Here is a 21,422-nt window from a genome sequence, read left to right as displayed (position 1 = left end):
AGGTTATTTCTAACTGTTGCTGTTATAAATAACCGTGCACATATATTTTGGCTGCCTGTCTAACGTATCCTCCCTTAGATATATTCCTTAGAAATGAAGTAACTGGACCGAAAAGAAAGTGTTTTTCCTGTTATATCAGAAATATGAACGCGAATAACATGAGTGAGTTTGAGTGGGATAGGAAAAGATCGAAAGGTTGAGGCATTTGCAAATTTTCTTGCTATGCTTACTAATTTCGGTAAAAAAAAATATATATATATTATATATATAATATATATAATATATATAAATATATAAATATAATATATTTATATAATATAATATAAATATATAATATATATAATATAATATATATATAATATATAATAGATAAAAGATAATATATTTATATATATTAATATATATTATATAATATATATAAACATATCATTCTATTATATATATTATATAATATTATAAAATATACTTATTTATTTATACTATAATATTAGATAAATTATATAATATATAATATATTATATATTATATATATAATATATAAATATAATATATATATTATATATATAATATATAATATATTATATTTATATATATTTATATATATTATATATTATATATTTTCTGCTGCCTCTGCTGCTAGCTGTGCTGGGAACACAATGTGGCCATCCGAAGCCAGAGGCTCACGTCACCACCCGCACCAACAAAACGGAAGCCCGGCGGGCGTCTGAACCGAATTCTCAGGCGGCTGTGCCTCGGGCGGGCGGTACCGTGGGAAATGCGAAGGAAGCTGGGAATTTGAGTCCTGATTTCTGCATTGGGGTTGGAGGGGGGGCGGGTCACAGCGCAGAGCCCCCCAGCTCTGCCTTCTAACGTAAGCATTTATTCAGCAGGAAGAGGTCTTCCCAATTCTAGACGTGAACTTGGGGCCTAGCAAAGTGGCTGAGAGCCTGGCCTTCGGAATGGGTCAGATGTGGGTTTGTACGCTGGGCTGCCTCTTACTCTCTGAGTGACTGTAGGCTGGTCATTTTCCCTCCCTCTCTTTCCCTCTGTGCTTTCTTTGTAAAACACACGTCATACCGCGTTCCTCAGAGGTCTGTGACAAGAATTTTGCCAACCACGTATGTAAAACCCTCAGTGAGCATTCAGTATATGGTGATTCTCAATCTCCTAATCGGTAATAAGGCCGAAAAGATATGGTGTGAAAAAGAAAAAAACAAAACTTATTACCCAAAGTCCTATGTTAACGACAACAAAAATCATAAGAATCCCACTAATCCCAATTCAAGATATTTTAGTTCATACAAAGAATGATACAGCGGTCGCTGAATAAGTTAGAACGTTAGAATCTTCCTCAACTGTTTCTATAATAAACAGTTCCAGGAACTCGCCCCCCAATGCATTTGAGCTGGGGCTGAGGAGAGGGGTGAAGGCTGTCGCTAAGTTCTCTACGGGGGACGCGGGGGCAGACCGATCCGCAGAGGAGTGTTCCGGCGGACTCTTATTACGCGGGGCAGCGGCGGCAATGCAGTGTGCGCTGGGGAGAATGACTAATGCCCACGCTCATCCGTCTCGCACACAGTGCTCCCGTGGTCCTCCCCAGCCTCCCGAGTGGAAGCCGGTCGCACCAAAAGCGTGCAGAGCGGGGGTTTGGCCCGGCGGGGGCCGACGGCATCCGTGGACTGCACATTTCCAGAATCAGAGTGGGGACTGTCACCACCCCACGTGGAAGGAACCAAAAAAAAATAAAATAAATAAAAAAGGCTGCAGCCGGTTCATCAGTGAATCGTCGATCCGCTGGGAAAGGCGTGGCCGGGTCGGGGACGTAGCCACGGCCTCTTGCCGCCAAACTTGTCTTTCCCCCATGTCGCCGGCAACGCTCACGGATGAAGGAGTCACAAAAAATAAACGAGCACATCCAGCGTCGACCGTAGGCGTACGTACATCAACGCCGGGCGGAACGTGTCTGGAAAACGCTCTCGCTCGAGCAACGTTTCATAAATCACGCGTAGATGCCACCCGGCTCTGCCTCGGCCACCGCGTCCCAGATGTTTCCACTCGGATCTGAGGCCCGGCAGGCCGCGGCCAGATGTTCCAGGGGGAGGGCAGAGGAAGTTCTTTCATTTGTGGCGAATTCGAGAAGTGAAGATTCATTGACTCATGTAATATTAATCCTCCTACACAAGGAATGCGGAGCCAGGCTGGTCGCCCGCTTTTCTCAGTCATGTGTGAGGTCACCGCACCGGGCGGGGTGGCGGGGGACCCGTTTGGCTGTGATTCCGTCCAGATGGCCCCGAATTCCAAAATACCCGCCACGGTTTCTGATGAGCCCCATGCGGCTCTTTCCGTTCTCCGAAGGACCGCTGAGCGGAGGGGGAGGGAGCTTCGGGGTTTTCTGGAAGTGCTGGGACCCTGGCCCATGTCACCGCTGCTGCCATCGCTCGCTCCGTCTCCTGCAACCTGCACCTAGGACCACGATGCGGCTCCACCGGAAACCCTCCGCTGGCTTCTCGTCTCGCCACCACCACGAATCTTCAGAAAACAGATCTTTTCAGGAACTTCGTCGTCTTCCGCCTGCTTGTCCCTTCCTTTGCCCCCTCCCTGGCCCTCCCACCTCGCTCGCTCAGCTCCGGTCCCTGCCCTCCTGGGACCCGAGCACGCTGTGCTCACTCCTGCCTGGGTGAGTGGGTGCATGGGTGGCGGAGGCTTTGCCTCTCTGTTTCCCTTTATTCTCAGATGTTTCCACGGTCCTGACATGTTTCATTCATTCAGGTCTCCGCCCAAGGGTTAACTTTCTGGCAAAGCCTTCCATCTCCACTCCGGCGACACACCCGCATCCCACGCCAGTTTCTGATTTACTTGTCCCCTACTCACCGTTTTGTATCACTGCCTGACATAAACGATGGTTTGCTCGCTTGATCCCGTCTGCCTTTCCTTCCAGGGATCCAAACCCTGCCAGGGCGAGATTTGTACCTGTTTTGCTTCCTGCTGGATGTCTGGGGTCTGGAGCTGGTACCTTGCCCTGCTGAGCACTCGCCCGATAAACGCTTGTTGGGTGAGTGAGCGCAATGATCATTATGCTCGTGTTTTTAAGTGGGTTAAGATCTGCTCACACTCTTAGGACCCTCTCTGTACTCTTCCACTCACGGTGCCTATTTTCCTGAAGAATTAGGTGAGAAGTGGCGTGAATTAGCTATTTCCCGAGGTCTGGGGAGCAAACAGTCAATGATCAGAATGGGATCAAGAATTTTGCTTTTTTTGATGCTTGCTTAGTAGGTCCTCAGGTAGCTGTCTCATTTAAAAAAAAAAAAAAGAATAAGTCCTGGGGATGTAATATACAGTATAGTGACTACAGTTAGTCATGAATACAGTACTGAGTATTTGAAGGCGGCTAAGAAAGTAGATCTTAAAAGTTCTCATCGCAAGAAAAAAAAATTGTAACTATGTGTGGTTAGCTTATTGTGGCGATCAGTTCCCCCCAAAAACACAAATATTGAATTATAAATTATGGGATTGTAGAGACGCTGGATCTCTGTTGCTTGAAGTGATTCTTTAACATACTTTGTTCAAGAGCCGAGTTTACGAGGAAGTATGAGGGCTTTTCTGTCTCTGCCCAACCACATTTATTTGTGTTTCTGGACCCAGATGACATCAGACGTATGGTCTCTACCTTGGAAATTTCTCATGAAAGTGTCATTTTTTTTTTAATCTGTAAGTATAATCTGATCTTTTTTGGATGTTTAATTTAAAAATATGTGACGAACGGGAATCTCTTTACTCTGTGGCCTCTCCTCTTCTGGGCCCTGCCCTGTTGGAGTCCCCTGAATTTCGTTTTTCGGAGTTGCTCCCTGAGGTCCTTCTCAGCTGACTTTGCCATGAGGCCACCACAACCTCAAAGGAAGTTCTCGGTCAAGACGCGTAAGCCAAGGAAATAATTATTTGGGCCCCGATTTTACAACACTGTACTAGAAACCCACTCAATTCCAGGCTTCAATCTGGAGGCTGGTATTATACTACTTTCTTGTACTCAGAATTTCCTAAATTTGCTATGCGATGTTTTTGAAGAGTGCGATCATTTTCATGTCTGACAAGATAACAAAGATGATCGGGTGTACGTACGTCCTAAAATGAACCATTTATTTTCAATGTTGAAATCTTCTTTGCCAAAACGGTTTCCCACCAAACGAGATGTATTTTTCAATGTAGGAAAAGGAGCAGGGATCTGTCAAAAACTACACACGGCGCCCTACAGAAACTCGGGGAAAATGAGTATTAGCTATGGATGAGCTTACTTGTCACGATGCAGGTGTCGAACTTAAACTCCCTATGATTATATTAAGGCCGACGAGGGCATTTTAGATCTGCAGTAGGTTCTTCAGTCTTTGACACAGAAACACACCAACTCGACGACACCTTCTCAAAGCTAGAGTTTCACATTTGACAATCGCCCTTCAAGAAAGAGGAAAATCTTGGCAGGTCACTGTCCTCGGTTGAATGGTGCCCAGAGAAAAGGAAGATAAATCCAATCTCCTTCTCATTTAAGCAGCTTTAATTCTCCAAGTTAAACAGAGAAAACGGAGACACGTAATTAGGAGTCCAAGGCCATCCGTGAGTTTTTCGGCTGAGTGTTGTCTCTATAAGCAACTGCTCAGATTCTGTGAGTTCTAGCATTTCAATAGTACAGTGTTGACCTCTTTTTCTAGTTGGACCTTGATAAAATTAATGGAGGTGTTATGTGGTCTATTAAAACAGGACAGATAGCGCACAGGTCATTTACGGTTTTTTAAATCTGTATATTTTTTTTGCTGTTAATAATTATTCTGGATCATAACATAGCTACTTCTTCCACCGAATGGTCTTCAGTGATGCTTCCGTTTGCTTAATTGTGCTTTTTGTAAATCGGTTGCAAAAAAAAAAAAATCTTTTGGTGGAATTTCAAAGATCTCTTTTGTCGAAACGCCGGGGTCTTGTAATTGGTTGAGTAGAACTATCCGGTCTGAGAGGATGACCTTTTGCCCTCTCCCCCAAAAAAGAGCACTCTGCAGAGAGAGGCGGCGTAATCTGGGTTTGAGTCTTCTCACCGAAATGTCGAGAGCCCTGTTCCCTGTGTCACACGCAAACGGTGGCTCTGGGGCCCGGCTGCGACATGCCACAGCCCTCCCTGAGTCGTTGAGAAAATCTACTCCGCAGAATGGAGAAAGGACCTCATCCCAGGCCCCCTGCGAGCACGTGGACCCTCATAGCAGCTGTGGGCGACTGTCACCACGAAGACAGGGAAGGAGAGGCTGGGACTGGCAGCCCAGCAGGTCAAGGCCAGGCTGGGGGCTGGTTTGCCACCGTTAAGTCGTTTGCAGTGCTGGGGTGGAGGCTGGATTCTAACTAAGGACGCCGAGAGGGCTCCTTTACGAACAGGTCGACAGAATTAAGAGCTTCTACCTGACTGAGTATAACTTGGAGAATTATGATTTGATGCCCATTTATATCTGGTTCCTTTTGAAAAAAAAATCTAGAATGTAAAGCAAAGGTTCGAAAAATTTCTTAATGTAAAGATGAATGGATAAAAATCCCCATTTGCAATGTTTAATGTAAACCCAGTCCTCATGCGAACCTCAAATAAATCCAGCTTTAACTCACCCACAGAATTAGATAAATATAATTTATATTTAGTCAGATCCAATCAGCATGTTTTTATCTAACGGTTTCTAAAGAGGAAAGAACCGTATTGCCCACTTTCTTTCCATATGGGCTAAGGTAGCAAAATAAAATTTCCGCTCAGGTGTCTGCTCCGACTCCCCAAACAATGATTTCTTTATTCTTGTTTGAAAGTGCAGACGATGTCCCCCTCCGGCCTTTGTGGGTGGAAACTGAGACCGTTCTACAGTCACTTGGGCCTGAATGCCCAGCCTAAGCCTCCGATTACAGATATATGTTCCTAACTTCCATCTTGACTTCACTAACCCTTTTGCCTATTTACTCTAATTGTCGTGTTATTTTGATGTTTTGTCACTGTACTTCACGTTAACTCCTTCTGAGACCAGAATAGAGTAAAACGAACCCATATCGTGATAGACACTCTGATAGGTGTCCGTCCGCCAGGGAGGGTCCTTGAGCCCTGATGCCGCTGTGTGTCACGTTTCCTGTGGTAGTTAAAAAGCCGGACGTGATTTTCATCTCACGAGAAAGGATGAGTGAGTCAAACTGCCTCATTGCTTGAACTTCTTATGCAATGATAGAGTTAAGAAAACTGCTCGAGCACGGATTGGGTTTTAAAAAAAGTCCCTCATTCGATCATCTGGCGAGTCCTCGTCATGCTCATTTCAAGCCACGTCAGAAATCGAGCTGATAGCAACACGGTTATAACTTTTCTTTCCGAGCGGACGGGAGTTTATTCGATCTTACAGGGCCCATCTGGATGTGCACAAGAGAGGTTTGCCTATCTGCAAACGAGCGTGCTGCTGTGTGTGGGCTGCTCCGGGAAGGGCCACCACGAGCACATGCAGCGACTGCAGCCACCTTCGGCTAAAGGTGCACAAGGAGCAGGTGCCGGGCAGCTGGGAGGCTCGGCGAAGTCCAATCGTTCATGCTGTGACTTCAGAGGATTCTACCCTGTGAGAGTCGACGAAAGGCCTCTGCTAGGAGATGTCAGAAACAGCCGTTCGCACATACTCGTGAAATCAAACCAATTTATACTCGGGCAGAGCGGCAGTGACTACAAAGGCCTAAGCAGACGGGGATTCGCACAGATACACACTTTGACAACGTTCAGCGGAATGTTCAGACAAATGATGAAGTTCAAACACAGCTCCTTATTTCTTGCGAACATGGCTTTCGGCTCTAAAGTCTCTGCGGGTTTTTGTCTACATAATGTCTACACCGCTTGTCCCCTTCGGAACCAGAGCGACGTGGGTGGCCCTGGGAACCGGCAGGGAAAATTCTCAGAGAAGGCATCAACGAAACAACAGATCACCCTGTGTATATCTCTCTGATTTTTTTTTTTTAAATGGCACAAGTTTTAAGTTCTTACTGGTGGCAGCTCCTGAATTCATTTGCTAAAGGCAGCCGTGAGATTGGAGGAAAAAAAAAAAAAAGCAGCTACTAACAGCCGTCAAACGCTTGCAAGAGAAACGAAGCCCAGTTCCCCAGCGTTTGCCATTTTTTCTTCCAGCGCGAATCTGTTTGGTTTTCTGTCGACTAACCTTTTTCTGACGTCATGGGCAATGTGAGGATGTATGGCTTGTGGAGAAGAAGGGGTGGGGGGCGGGATATGTTTTTGAAAAATGCAATGCAAAGAGTAGTTTTCGGCGGAGCTGTCATGTGTACTACCGACTCAGAATGGGTTTCTGATCCCAAACTATACAAGACCTGGCGTGTTGAGGAATTCGGGACGTTGCAGTCTAGAGGTGAGGTGTTTGATGTCTCCGACCATCCCTGTCACCTCCCAGTGCCAGCTGTAGTGACAAAGATGCTGTCACTGGGCAGTGAATGTCCACGGAAGGGGACACACACGTCTTCAAACACCAGTGAGAAGCAAACGTCTCTGTGACATCTGTCCAGCAACCGTCCACATAGGACGGCAGGAAGACAACAGCCAAGCGACGTAAAATGGAACAAACATCCATCATACGCTCGAGGGAAACAGACTCGGGGTGCCCCATACATCGTCTACTCAGAAACGGACGTATTTTTTTTTTTCCCCCTCAGATCAAATTAAGTTAAACTTAATTTCACCCTGCAGGGTTTTCCTTGCGTGCGTCTTTTTCAAAAGAGGAATATTTTCCCTGCCAACCTTTGCGTTCAAACGGGTGTTGTCGTGGCTTTGCGGCTTTTGTTTGCATCATTAGTCAGCAAATCCCTTTTAAAACGGATGAATTAATTTGGTGGAATTAGGTTAACAAGTCATATGTGAAGTGTACTGGTTTACGTTGTGGTTTGTGGCGAGTTTATTGAGGTTTGGAGGGAAAAATGCTCAGCGCTTGAAAGCAAACTCTCCTCAGGCCGTGGTGCCTTTATGTACTAAGCACCGAGTTTCCTTCTGTGGTCTGGGGTGACGTGGCTTTGGGTAATAAATATCTGTAAAAAGATTTCCCGAAGTGGCTAGAAGTCGTCATTGACACTTGAAGGGGGTGATTTCACAGCTTTCCACAGAAATATTAAAGTCCCATCACTTTGTAATCATCTAATAGACAATAATTATCTAATCCCCTGTTCGCTGTAAAGCTCATACTCCTTTTTGGTGTGTGGGCCAAGAAGCTATGTCTCATCCTTTGGTATTTCTGCCTTTACCCTTTCATGACTTTCTGCTTCCAGCTTTTGGACAAAGAAACTACAAACTCAGGACTCCCCAGTTGTCAAGGGCATTTGAGAAAAGACACACTACACACACACACACACACACACACACACACACACACACACACACGGAAGCCCGCAGTGCGCTCACATTAGCCATCGAAACTGTTTCCTACCGATGGGTGATCAAGAAGCAGGTAGAACATTTACTTTGAAAAATAAAATGAGAAACCCATCTCCCTCCCCCTCAGCCCTTCCTGAGGACTCCCCACGCTAACCTGTTTGTCAAACTTGGCTTTCTCAAAACAAAACAAAACAAAACAAAACAAAACAAAACAACAAAACATTCTCTCTGGTCACAGAACCAGGAACAAATCGGGAGAGGTGGGTTTTGGGTGACGAGTTCCAAGATTCCACAAGCCTAAGGCTTCGTTGCAGCTGACCTTTAAGGCATGTGGTCCCCTGAAAGTTAATTCACTTCACATATGATTCGGGGCCACAGGTGGCGGCCAACCACGGGGCTGCCTGCATTCTTCCCCTCCCAGCTCCTGGCCCCCACCCCCCCACCCCCGCCCCCCTGGTACTGGGGGATTTACACCCCCTCCCCCGGGCCCTGACTGACAAGCTAATCGGTGTGCTGGGAAGCGCCGAGCTATTGATTCCACTGTAACAGAACACCACCCCGTCAATGAAACTGCAATGAAATGCTTCAGCAGCGAAGAAAGGGAGCCATCGGGCTGTTGAGCAACTGGAAGAAATTTGCTTGTAGGTAGCGCGGCAGAAATGAAAAGGCTCTCAGGGGCAGGGCCTTGAAAAGCCAGGTTATTAAAAAAGCCACAAAGCTGGCGTCTGGCTGAGTGGAGAAAAATAGTTATGGCTCAGTTAGGCGGATCTAAAAGGAGATGCTAAGAGGGGGTGCAGCTTTCAAAATTGCCTTAATCCCCCGAGTACTTAATTTCTTTTCTTTTATGGCGGCTTGTAGGTTAGCAACAAGTATTCGAGCAGTTAATAATTTTAAACAGTTTAGCTTTCCTTAGGCGATATATCTTGAGCCTTAATTAAAATTTGATTTTAGTTGGAAAAATATTAAAATGACGTTAAGAGCCATTCTCTATGATGGGAAATATATGAGATGAATATTTTATTATGCAAACTAATATTGAACGGCTGCTGACGTGGTCTTGAGCTTCACTTCGGTTGCTTGAAACGAAGTCACTGTCTCTTAGTAATGTTCTGGTAGCTTCCTTCTGAGATCCGTGGAAGTTCCGTGTTCATTAGAAACAGGGGTCAAATGCTCGTAATCTTTTTTTTTTTTTTTTTTATACATTAAAAGGTGACCCATGAGGCAGATAGATCTAGGTGTTGGGGCACTGGATAATTTATTGACAGGGTTAGCCTTTTGACAGAACTGGTATGCATGTAATCCCAAGCATTCATCGCAAACTACCATGCAAATTGGTCTTGGTTATTCTGGTTAAATATTTTACATTGAAAAAAACAAAACAAAACAAAACAAAACAAAACAACCACACCCTGAGCAGCCACCAAGGCCAAAGAAGAAACACAGAAGCTAAAACTGACTTGTTCGCGACCTTTTATCTACCTGTCATGAAGTTGCGTGTGTGTGCTCATAAGGGTTTAACAAGTTAAGCAGTTGGGTCTCATCGGTGCATGAAATTCTAACGAGAAAACGAAACTCTAAAAATGATTTCCAACCTAAACCTAGACAGAAAATAACCCTCGATTTTCATTTGTGTTTCCAGTTTTCGTCTGCGCGTCTGGTGCTGATCGCTACGACAGTGAAGAGACCCTTCAAGTGAACTAGATTACCTGCGATTGCCACGAGCATCCGAAGGATATACATGTCATCATCTGCCGCCCTGCCGAAGCCAATACCCCACGGGAGAGTGACAGGTTGGTAGAATCCTCCTCGGGCTGAGGAGAGGGAAAACCTGAATCGAGAGGGTCGCGGACGGTTCGTTTCTGAAGCCGGAGTTGTTTGCTGTACTTGTGACTTTGAGTGCAGAGTCCTTTAGGCTTTGCCATCTTTGCTCTGTGAAGAATTGGCTGCACGGTGCCTTCTAAATATATCTGGCGTATGCCTGCGTCAGCAGGACACGGGGAGAGGGAGGGCAGGGCAGGGCAGGGCAGAGCAGAAGTGAGTGTGCCGGCCGGGGGCGGCTGGGCACCAACGGGAAGGCCCACTGACCTCGGAGAAGGAGATCCGGGCGGCGTCGGCCTAAGGAGGCCACTCGCCAGCCACGCACCTTGAGAGATTCGCCTGCCCTCCAAGGAACCCGCTTTTATGACCCATAAAATGGAGAGGGAAGATTTATCCGATTAGTATTTTATTGAACGTTTCCCCTACAGCGTGGCCCCTGGTAGGTTCTGAGGATTCGAAGGTGAGCAAATGGCGTTGGCATCTGCCCTTCGCCGGGCTCCGAGTCAACGGGGGCAAAGGACGACATTGATTCGAGAATGACGCTGACGCGGCCAGGTCGCAACAGCTGGAAACTAACGGCCATCGGAGTGCACGTGTGTGACTCACATTGTCCCCGCGTGTTCTTAGAAAGACAGTGTCCAGCAGCTAACGGTGGAGCCACACACACAAATCCCCCGTGCAAGAGCACGTGGCCCCGTGCAAATGGGAGGGAATTTGCTTCTGTTTGTGTGAGTGCATGCACACGTGTGTGTGTGTGTGTGTGTGCACGCGCGACCGCTCGAAGCCTTGGCACCTTTATGATTAGTTAAACATAACCTGGATCCCCTTCACGACAGACCAAAATCCACTGTGTCACTTTTTTAGTTAAGGTCATGCGGGCCACGTCTGTCCTGGCCCAGAGGCCGAGAACGAAGCTGCCGCAGAAGAGCAACGAGGCGAAGACCGAGATCTCATTTTTAAACTGCTTCGCGAAAAACAAAAACGAAAACAAAACAAACAAAAAACCAAAAAACCAAAAAACAAAAAACAAAACCAAAAAATCAAAAAAAAGCAAGAGAATTTCAAAAGGTTTTAAGACTCTTGGAAACTAATTTCCTCACCACTACACAAAGCTAGGACGTTTATTTCAGCACTTTGAAAGGCTTTTCGATTTTTTTAGTGTTTAATATAGAAAGGGGCCATGTACTCTGTAAACTCACTTATTTCCTCAAACATTCTAAACTACCTGCATTTCAATTCTAATTTCTTATTACATCTAAATGCCATACGTGCTTTGTTCATTTAAAAAGAAACTCTATTTTCTTTCAGGCACTTAAAAACTTATTACTTCTCTCCCCCCTTCCCTCTCCCTAAGTTTACTTACTTGTTAGCAAATTGAATTACTTTTCACCAATTAAAAGAGTTTTGGTCATGGGCTCAAACTGTTGTTATAAATACTCGCTGAACACTGCAAAACTAGCAAGGCTTCCTGCAAAAGTCGTTGTTGTTGTTGTTGTTGTTGTTAATTTAAATAGAAAGGAATTCATTTTTAGGGAGAATACATTTTTACATTTGCTTACAGGGCATGAACTCTGACCTGGAGTCATCCGTCCTTGGAAATGTTAGCAATGTAAAATATTTGAAAATTTGTGGGAAGATATAAACGGTGGCAGTTGGGGAAAGTGAGGAATGTTAGTTATTTCCCTGTCAGTTTAGCAACTAATTATTGAGCGCTTAAACGATCGATATACTGGATCTCTTAAGGTGACCCAATTCTGCCTTTAGGGAGCTTTGCGGGTTTTTTCCCCTGCTTTTCTGGTGAGGTCAGAATTTGCTTACAGAAAATAACAGGCAGCTGAAAGTATGCCAACTTCATTCAATGAGGAAAAATTAGATTTGGCATTGAATCGCAGTTATTGAATACATACAAATATGTTTTTTTAAAATATCTTTTAAATGATGTTGTCATGTCTATTACAGCCAATTCATGATTTTCTCTATTACTGGAAAACAGGGAGAGAGTGAATAAATAGCTTTGTTAGGCAAACATACTTTCCTGCCAAAAGTTTGGAAAGATCTGGCTGATGAGGTCTGATTTCTGCTTTTATCTGCCTGAAGAGTCGCTTATAAAGTGGTGACCATGACCAGCAATGCGGAAGGCAGTGGGGGACCATTGGAAATAAGGATGTCCCGGAAATTATTCCCCGAGTAATAACAGGACGTGCAGACACTGGCTGAGAGAGACGAAATCTAGCAACCAAGTCACGAAGCGTGTGAGCGTTCCTCTGTGATGGAGAAGCGAGGGCTCCTGTCACCACGTGGAAGTCTGCGCTACTTGTGGGGACAAATCCGCCCTTTGAGTCCTATTTGTGTACCAGAAAGCAAACGGGAATAGCCGAGAACATTCGTGTTTGCTACGTCCACAGACTTTCCTGCTGGAACCCTCTCTGGCCTCCTCTTGGCTAGGCTTGCCACTTTCTCGGTTTCTTAAACCGGGTCCCTGGCTTCTGGCTTCTGGGATGATTTCATCTCATCTACAGCTTTCGCTAACGTTGAACATGTGTTTGTTCTTGAGCGTGCCTCTCTGCTCTCTTCCTGTCCTAACTCGCCCCCTCGCCTACTCCGCCTAAGCTGGTGACCTCTCTGATCGTGCCTCAGCTACAGCCTTGTCTCAGGCAAGAATCTCTCTATGATGAGGGCAAAAACGAAAGGAAGGGTTTTCAACCAAAAGGGAGAAGATGGAGAAAGAGGACGGGAAAATAAATGGTGGAGAGGGATGGTAGATCTTGGGGAAAAGGTACTGACCCGGGAGCCGGGAAGGAGGGCAGGACCCAGGCAGCCTCTTTGCCCCCTTCTCTCTCACACAGGCTCATGTAATTGCTCGCTGCTAAGGACTACATCTGGGGATCCACCCGATTTTCAAATCTCTGGGAATCCTCCTCTCTGGGAACAAGATTTCTCTGTCTGTGTCTTTGAAAACATTTGAGTTTACCCCTCCTCACTTTGGATTTGTTGGATCCCAAATGTGAACCTTTCGATGGCTCCACCTGCCGTGGCCAGTGGAATGGTAATGACTGTGTCCCACGCACACCTGTTGGGGACAGCTTCCTTGTAGCAGAGGCGGGTCCTGACTGACCACGCATCCTAACACGCGTGTGACGAAGCTGGCCCTTTTACAAAGCAACGTTCTTGGCTTAAAATAGCATATCTGCCAAGGGTGATGTGTACCATCCAAGTACCTTCAACTGAGCGATCCTGTCTACCCTTCCCGTTTATACAAGAAGAAAAACAAAACCGGCAAGAAAACATTACGATCACCTTAGCTCTCAGGTTCAACATCTCAGTCAATTGTAACCCATATTGATCCATAATTCCTTATTGTGAATCACTACATCCCACAGTTCTTTTTAAAATGTCATAGAGATTTATCTCCCTCCCACCAATTTCCACACCTATATCCCAGCTACTTCGACCTGTCTCCATTTCTCCTCCAGGTAAGTCATTTGTTATGGACTGCATGGTTGCATCCTCCCAAAAATCATATGTGGGAGCCTGAACGTCCAATGTGGTGGTATTAGGACGGAAAGTCTGGGGGCGGTTCAGGCGAGGTCATGGGAGAAGAGCCCCCATGATGGGCTTGGGGCTCTAACAAGGTGAGGACGAGACACCAGAGAGCATTCTCTCTCTCTCTCCCTCTCTCTCTCTCTGTCTCTCTGTCTGTCTCTGTCTGTCTCTGTCTCTCTCTGTCTCTCTCTCTCCCTCCCTCCCTCCCCCTCCCTCCTTCCCTCTTTCTTTCTCTCTCTCTCTCTCTCTCTCTCTCTCTCCGCCATGAGAGGATACAGTGAGAAGGCTGCCTCTGCAAGCCAGAAAAAGAGACCTTGCCAGGGCCCTACTGGGCTAGCACCTTGACCTTGGACTTCCCAGCTTCCAGAACCATGATAAATAAATGTCAGTGGATTCAGCCACCCGATCCATTATACTCTGTTCTAATCACCTGAGCCGACCAAGAAGAATCAGCTGAAAATTCCGTGGCCACAATGGTAGGGAGCGTTTGGGAAAGTCCCTTTGGGGTACGCTGCATTAAATTCTCCTTCCCTACTCTGAAGTCCAAGAGAGTTCTCTGTCCACTGTCTGGTCTTCTGATCTTATCCCTACGAACAGGCCCGGCCCCTCCAAGCCCATCACCCTCACGGGTGTCGAGGTTTCATTAGGTCAAATCCTTTGCCTGGAACGATTTTCCCTAATGAAAATGTTTCCAATAATTTTGGTATTAATAAAAAAAAAAAATGCTTTCGTTTTTAGTAAACTAGTATCTTGGTCTCTATTTTACTGTGATTTCCCTTAAAAGGAACGTCGTTGGCTAAGCTCACTTTTTGTCTGACTGAAACCTTGTCTGACAATGGTCGTCTTCTGGCTCATCTTTCTAGAAGCCACCGGAAGTGACATCACCGTCCTTCCTTTGCAGGCGACAAGTCTTTCAGCATTATGCGTGAGAAGCTACAGGAGGGTAGAACTTAAATGGACCAGAACCTTTCGACTATCCCAGAGCGAGGGCAGAGACACCCTGCACTAAATCAAGCCGCCCGCGAACAACGGAGAAAAGCGACGACATTCATTTTAGGATGAAAATCCATTCCATTATTCGCTATTAATGGTGAAACGCGAACTCGACCGTTTCTTCTTTATTACAAACCACTTGAGGTTTCATTCGAACGGAGCCTACGGGCCCGTGGCTTACTGTAAGCTTTAGATTAGCCGTAATGTCGGAGCTGGTCCGGCGGATGGCAGCCGCTAATGCAACACATGCCTGTCATTTGCTGTTGACAGGCATTAATAAAAACCTAATTTGAGGAAATTATGAAAAACCTACTCATTATGCAATCTGGTTTATGTTTTGGCATGTGGCAATCATTGGCTCGATGGCCGAGAAACCTTCATTTCCAGGACTTTACGGCCTACATTTCAACTGCAGACGCGGCCCGGGGCTCCTCGCCTCTGCTGTGTGTTTGATCTTCTAATTGCCTCAAGACATACCCACAGGTTTGCTTTGTGCTGCTGGAGGCCTCAGGCCCGAGCTGAGGTGTGATGGGTACAGGAATCGAGCGTTGCTGTTAGAAACGGGTACTTGGCTATTACAAGAAACTTAATTCTGACCTGTCTATCAAGAACACGCACCCCACCCCCCTCCTCAACCCCCCACTTTAACTTGTTCCTTATGGCCTCTTTGGACTTTGTAGTCAGGTTAGGAGAACAGTTCCCAAGTGGAGGAGACCAAGTCCCCTAAGTCTCTAGTCTGCATAAAAACCGAGTGCTGAGTGCATGACCTGCAGGTACCGTTGGCCCTGACTGTTGCCGATGAATAATATGTAAAACGTGATTTTTTTTTTTTTTAATGAAAATAGACTTGCCTACCAAATTTTGAGAAGATATAAAAATGCGAGTCAGAAAGGCTTCAAGAAACCTCAAAATAATCTGACTTCAGATTCTGGGTTTCTAGTGTCTCTTAAATATTAAACTTTAAAGAAAATACTTGGTACTTTTGCATCTCCGAAGAGGAATTTGTTTTTCTCTCTGGCCTCTGACTGATGTCATCATAAAAGTTCCCAGATAAACGATGATAGCTAAGTGTAGCCTTAAGCTAGTCACACAGAACCGTCCTGGACAAAGCCTCTCCTCCTTTATCTGCTGTATCTCTTTCTGACTTATCGAATGATGTTTGCTCCTCCCCTCCTTCCCTCCTTCATTCCTACCCCCCCATTCTCCTTTCTTTCTCTTAGTATCTGATTCTACTCATTCTTTCTCTGTCATATATATTGGCTTTAATTTCAATCGGAAGTTTTTAAGTACCCATTTCAGTTGAAAGCAGCTAAGCTAGACGCAGAAAGTGGAAGGTGTTTCTCCGCTAACGCCACTAGGCGAGTGTGACTTGCTTGCGCTTTACCGTGACAGTAGAAGCCCCTCATTGGCAGTCTCTCAAGGAGAGGACAGGCTTGCGCCCCGTGCGACACCACAAGGCATTTCAGAGACAGGTGACATTTTTAACAACTTATTTTATCATAAATTATTGAACATATACCATAGAATGTTAGGGTCGAGCGAGCTGAGACCGTCTCAGTTGATCGTTTCGTTTTTTTTTTTTAAGTCCACTTTTTATAGGCCTAAACAACACATAGAAATGCGTTCGTTTTAAGCGTCAAGTTTGATGTGCTGTGAGCGATGCAAACGATCGGGATACATCCATCACACTTCGATTATCCCCTCCATTTCTCTCGCGAACCCCCCCAGAAGTGTCTGCCGGTCGTATCGTCTGGTATGTGTTCTTTGGCATCTGGCACCTCCGAGTTGGCACAGTGGTCCTGAGACTCATCCGTATTGCCGTACTTGTCAGTGGCTCATTCCTTCTGATTGCTGAGAATTTGCCGTGTGGTCAGGGAAACAAGCTATTTCTTTACGCCCCTTCTGCCGGACACTGGGCTGTTCTGCGTTATCATGAACAGAGCTGCCATGGACATTCCTATACGGGTCTGGCTGTGCCATAAGTTTTCATCCTCTTGGGTGAATATCTTGGAGTGGAACTTGGGGTCACATGGTGAACACATGTTTAACTTTACAAGAACCTGCCATTTCTTCTCCAAATTGCTTTTACCAGCCAGAAGGAGCTGAAGACATGTTTCTCTAACCTCCGATATCTTCCTGCCGACCAAGAAGATAGAATGAGCGTGTAGGAAGCAATCAGAGAACTTTTAAATACTAAGTACTCAATTACCGCTATAATTTTCAATGGTCATATTGAGAAGAAGTTCACATGGGTCGAAAGGTCCCAAGGAAACTTCGCAGAAGAAGCAGGTCTTGAGACACTTGAGCAATGTCGAAAGCACCTGTTTTACCCCAAACTGGACTTAAAACTGGGTCGACTTGTGGATGCATAAGCTGGACCGTGTTTCTGTCTCAAAATGAGACTGGCCATCCCCAAAGCATACGAACGTTATTTGTGTGCGATAGCCTCTCAAGTCTATATCCCTGTTCAATGCCATATCACTAAATGTACAAGAGAAAACGTGTAATTATGGTCTGTCACAAAGACGTTAATGAGTTAATAAAAAAAAATCTACAAATTCCTTGATGGGGGACGGTCAGCCTTTGCCACGGAGAGAGGTTGGGGGAGCGGACTTCAATAGCCCATTCAGCGCCAAGACGTGAACACTAGGGCCACTCTTTGGATAAATTCAAGCCAGATTTGGCCTGCAGCTCTCGCCGGACAGTTCCCGGATGAGAACAGACCCTTCAGCCTGTGGTGAGGAAGCGTAGAATAATGCCTCTTTGAATTACTTTCAAAATAGTACTGCAATGCGGACTGACAACTTCTGATGCCAAATTGCAAGTAGTACACATAACGGCAGCCTGTTTAAAAACCCATGGTAGCGCTAAGAGTTATGGTTATTAACATAAATGAAAAACCAAAAAAAAAAAAAGTAATAAGAAACCAAAATAAAGTGGCATCGGATGATTAGCCTAGCGGTGAGATATTTTATCGAGTTTCATCAGAGGTTTTATCAAGTCAAAGACATATAAAATTAAAAATGATAAAATTAAGTCAGTGGTTGCTTTGTAACTTGCAATTACATTTGTTTTCCTATGCAGAATTTAAGTAAATATAACATGTTTGCCATCAAATAAAAGAGATTTCTAACATGTACCCACTCTACTGTGTGTATAAAAGTAAATCTTGGCACAGTTGGACATAGCTTTTAAGATTACAATTAGTTCTGAGCAAATCAGAAGGATTTCTGTGGCACACAGAAATTGGAATTTTTACCGAGGCAAAAAATTTTGATCCAATACTACTCTGAATATGTATGGGAACCAGTTGTTTATGTAAGTTCGTCGTCTAATTGATGCACTGACATCTACCTCTCAACTTGGCTGCTCCGTGAAAACATGGCTACCAAAGGACAAAGAAATGGTATGTTGGAGGATGCGTACATAAGAAGTGTTTGCTAGTCCTCTGAGCAGCAGTGTCTGACCCAAGTCTACGCATGGTTCGCTCCTGCGTGGACTTCAAGTGACTACAAAAACGCCCCAAGAGAGACTGTCTCTGATGACCATCTTTAAGACTCTTTGTTTTAGCTTGCTAGGCCTGCCATAACCTAGTCCCATAGACTGGGTCCTTTAAGCAACAGAAATGTATGGTCTCCTAGTTCTGGAAGCTAGAAGTCCAAGTTCAAGGAGTTTGCAAGACTGGGTGAGGTCTCTCACCTTGGCTTGAGGCAGCTGCCTTTCTTCGTGAGCTTTCACATGGTCTTTTTTTCTGTGTGTCTGCATCCTGACCTCCTCTTCAAAAGTTTAAGCCTTAACTGGTCACTTCCCTTTGCATTTTAAAGGCTGCTTAATCATTTGAAGGTAGTTATGTTACTGCTATTAATATAAATTTCATGCTTTTCTCTTTGGTTTCTGTTCCAATGCACAAGATATCCCCTGTTTGCTCTCGGTCTGCCTGGCCTTGTGATCCAGTGATACTGGTTTTGACAGGAACTAGTATATTTTAACTATGCTGAACCCCAGAGTCTCATCTGTGAATATGGAGGTGGAGAATCATATCTTGCTCCCACTACTTACCCCCTGAGATTTCACGAAACAAGTACCTTAAGCCTCATGACTGACAAATGTGTGGGTCTTCAAAACACGAGTCGACATTGCATAAAGGAGTAGAAGACTGGAAAAGTTTCGATCCAATACCACTGTGAATATATATGCGAACTACTCAGACAATTTTGATTTTGAAGTACCCAGCCATATAAATATGCTCTTCCCCCCAAATTATTTGCTGAATCGGAAAAAATACATGCCTGTTGTTTCGCTTTGACAATCTGAGCGACTGCACCCAGATATAAACTACTAAGTAGCTAATGATGCAGATCTTGAAATCATGTCTATACCTACCAAATTAAAAAAAAAAAATCAGACTGAAAATCATGTTACTAAAAACTAAAATATGGGTGTCATTAATAGAGGGAAATCTATACAGCTGATGATCTGATCATTACATAGCTAATTGCTCCTTCTGGTCATCTTATCAATAGACACAGAATATCATCCAACTCTTTTGAGGGTAAAGATCAGTTTCGATCAATATATGGGTAAAAAATCATCTCGTCGACCCTGGTACATACTGCTGTTATGTACTATACATCCTCGATATTCATCCTCCACTTTCTACTTTAGCACAGAATCCCAAAATTTTCACTTAATTTTTTCCATCGGGAAAAATAAGAGTCCATTTTCAGTCTCCCGTGAAGCTGCGTGTGGCCATGTGACAAAGTTCTGGCCACCGAGATGAAAGCAGAAACGATACATGCAAGTCTTGAGCTGTGATTTTAAAGCAGAGACATTTCTCGTCCCTCTTCCCACGCTTCCGGTTAAAATGAAGACATCATCACTGTCATCTTGGACAGTGAAAATCATGTGTGAAAAAGCAGAAAGAAAGAAAGAATGTGAGTCCCCTGAGCTTTGCGGAAGAAGGCTGCCACAGATGCCTTGATCAGAGATCAACTTCTTGTTTTCACAACTGTTATTTGGAATTCCGCCTTGTGCACGGCGAAACCCCACCTTAGCATGTCAGTCTTACTGCAGAAGGATTTGGAGGTCAAGTACAGACATGGCCCTGTAGGACTTGTCACTGTTAGGAAAGTATGAATTTCTTAAAGAAGGGATATTTCTTTCTAACTTTAGGTGCTTATTATTTTGAATACAGACAAATAGTTACAGAGGTAGGAACAATCTACAAGTCATGTGTGCCTTAGTATTTCTACGGAAGGTGGTTTATCTGAAGACGACAACATTTATGAGCAATGTATATAAAAATCAGGGGCTTATGAAATCAGGTTATAAAGTTAAAAAAATAGAGCGTAATCCCCAAATTATTGTATTGACAAGCAGATGCATCTTGGCAAGGCGCCCCTGAGACCTTCGTGAAAGAGGCAGAGAGAAAAGCACACATCGACAGAAGAAAGATCTTTCTGGAAAGCAGTATTGATGCAGATTCTAACCGGTGCTGGCCAGATCACCGTGGAAATGTTCTTCATTAACTGATTGGGCTTTTGCGCGTGTGACGTTGGAGTTTCTGCAGCCACAAGAACGATGAGAACGAGTGAGCAAAACCTCCTCTCCTGCCTGTTCAGACCTTGTCTTTCCCTTGATCAGTGGTACCGGTTTAAATGTCAGCTTTGTGCAGGGGGCACCGGGCACCGGGCAGAGTACACTCTGAGACCACCGGGTCATCTCACGCAGACATCACGTGACCACTTTGGGCAACCTCAGGAAAACGTCTGTGTTCAAATGTTCAGAGTCAAGGAACCATTTATCTCTTGGCATGTATGTTTTAGGAAAATGAGCACATGAGAACTGATCTATTCTAAAACTTTAAATCCTTGATTAAAGGCATTTACATATTAGTATACAAAGCACTCATTTTATGGCGTAGGCTAAAAATGCACGTGTAACCATGATATAATTATATGAATATACATCCTGTTATTTGGCTAGGCCTGTAAAAAAAAAATTAATACTGAACAAAATGAAGAGAAATCTTACTTCTAATCAGTTTGTGATCCTGGGGAATTTTCAGCCAAACTTATTCTAAGAGTAATGCATGCAGAAAGATGGGGAGAAAAAAAAAAAGAAAGAAAGAAAAAAGGAAGAAAGGAAAATAAAAAAGAAAGTTGCTTAGATGGAATTTAAGTTGTCAGGCTACAGTGTAGAACTCCATTACCATATCTTTCTTTCTTTTTTTTTTTTTTTTAATAGTATTCTCTGAAAGGCACTAGATGTAATAAAGTCAATTTAAAATTTGTTCTACCAATCTTTTGCATCTGTAATTTTCCCATTAAACGTAAATGCCCATGAGGCAAGCTATTTGCATTACATTGCATTTGCAGTCTTTAAAACAAACTATAAATCCCCTCCTTGTTTCGTGTGATTGATGCTGTGTGTATAAATACCACCATAAACCTCAAAGGGGGCTAACGGTGACAGTAAATTAAAGTTTTCAAGTCTGGCAGCATCTCAGCACTCCAGCCCTTGATCTTAAGCAGCGTTGTTAACCCCCGTCTCATTGCCCTCCTGAACTCACCTTTTTTTCCCCCTTCTTTCCCGCTCTGCTCCCTATTCTGATTTCCTTGGGAAACACCTTCCTGGCCATGCGAGTCGCACCAGGGCA

General features: G+C 44.5%; 1 protein-coding gene and 1 long non-coding RNA gene across 6 annotated transcripts in view; one reads left to right on the top strand and one right to left on the bottom strand.

Annotated features, from left to right (window-relative positions):
* LOC107509365 overlaps positions 1 to 21,422 on the bottom strand; it is a 951,183-nt gene that overhangs the window by 78,059 nt on the left and 851,702 nt on the right. The gene's annotated exons all lie outside the window — the stretch shown is intronic.
* Positions 9,726 to 20,958, top strand: LOC118611406. Its single transcript, XR_004954349.1, has 3 exons — positions 9,726 to 9,931; positions 10,050 to 10,200; positions 20,144 to 20,958. It is a non-coding gene; the product is annotated as an uncharacterized LOC118611406 (long non-coding RNA).

The sequence above is a fragment of the Rousettus aegyptiacus genome, unplaced genomic scaffold (assembly GCF_014176215.1).
Source record: "Rousettus aegyptiacus isolate mRouAeg1 unplaced genomic scaffold, mRouAeg1.p scaffold_m13_p_14, whole genome shotgun sequence".
In the NCBI taxonomy this organism is placed as follows: Eukaryota; Metazoa; Chordata; class Mammalia; order Chiroptera; family Pteropodidae; genus Rousettus; species Rousettus aegyptiacus.
This window is presented reverse-complemented; position numbering and strand designations above follow the sequence as displayed.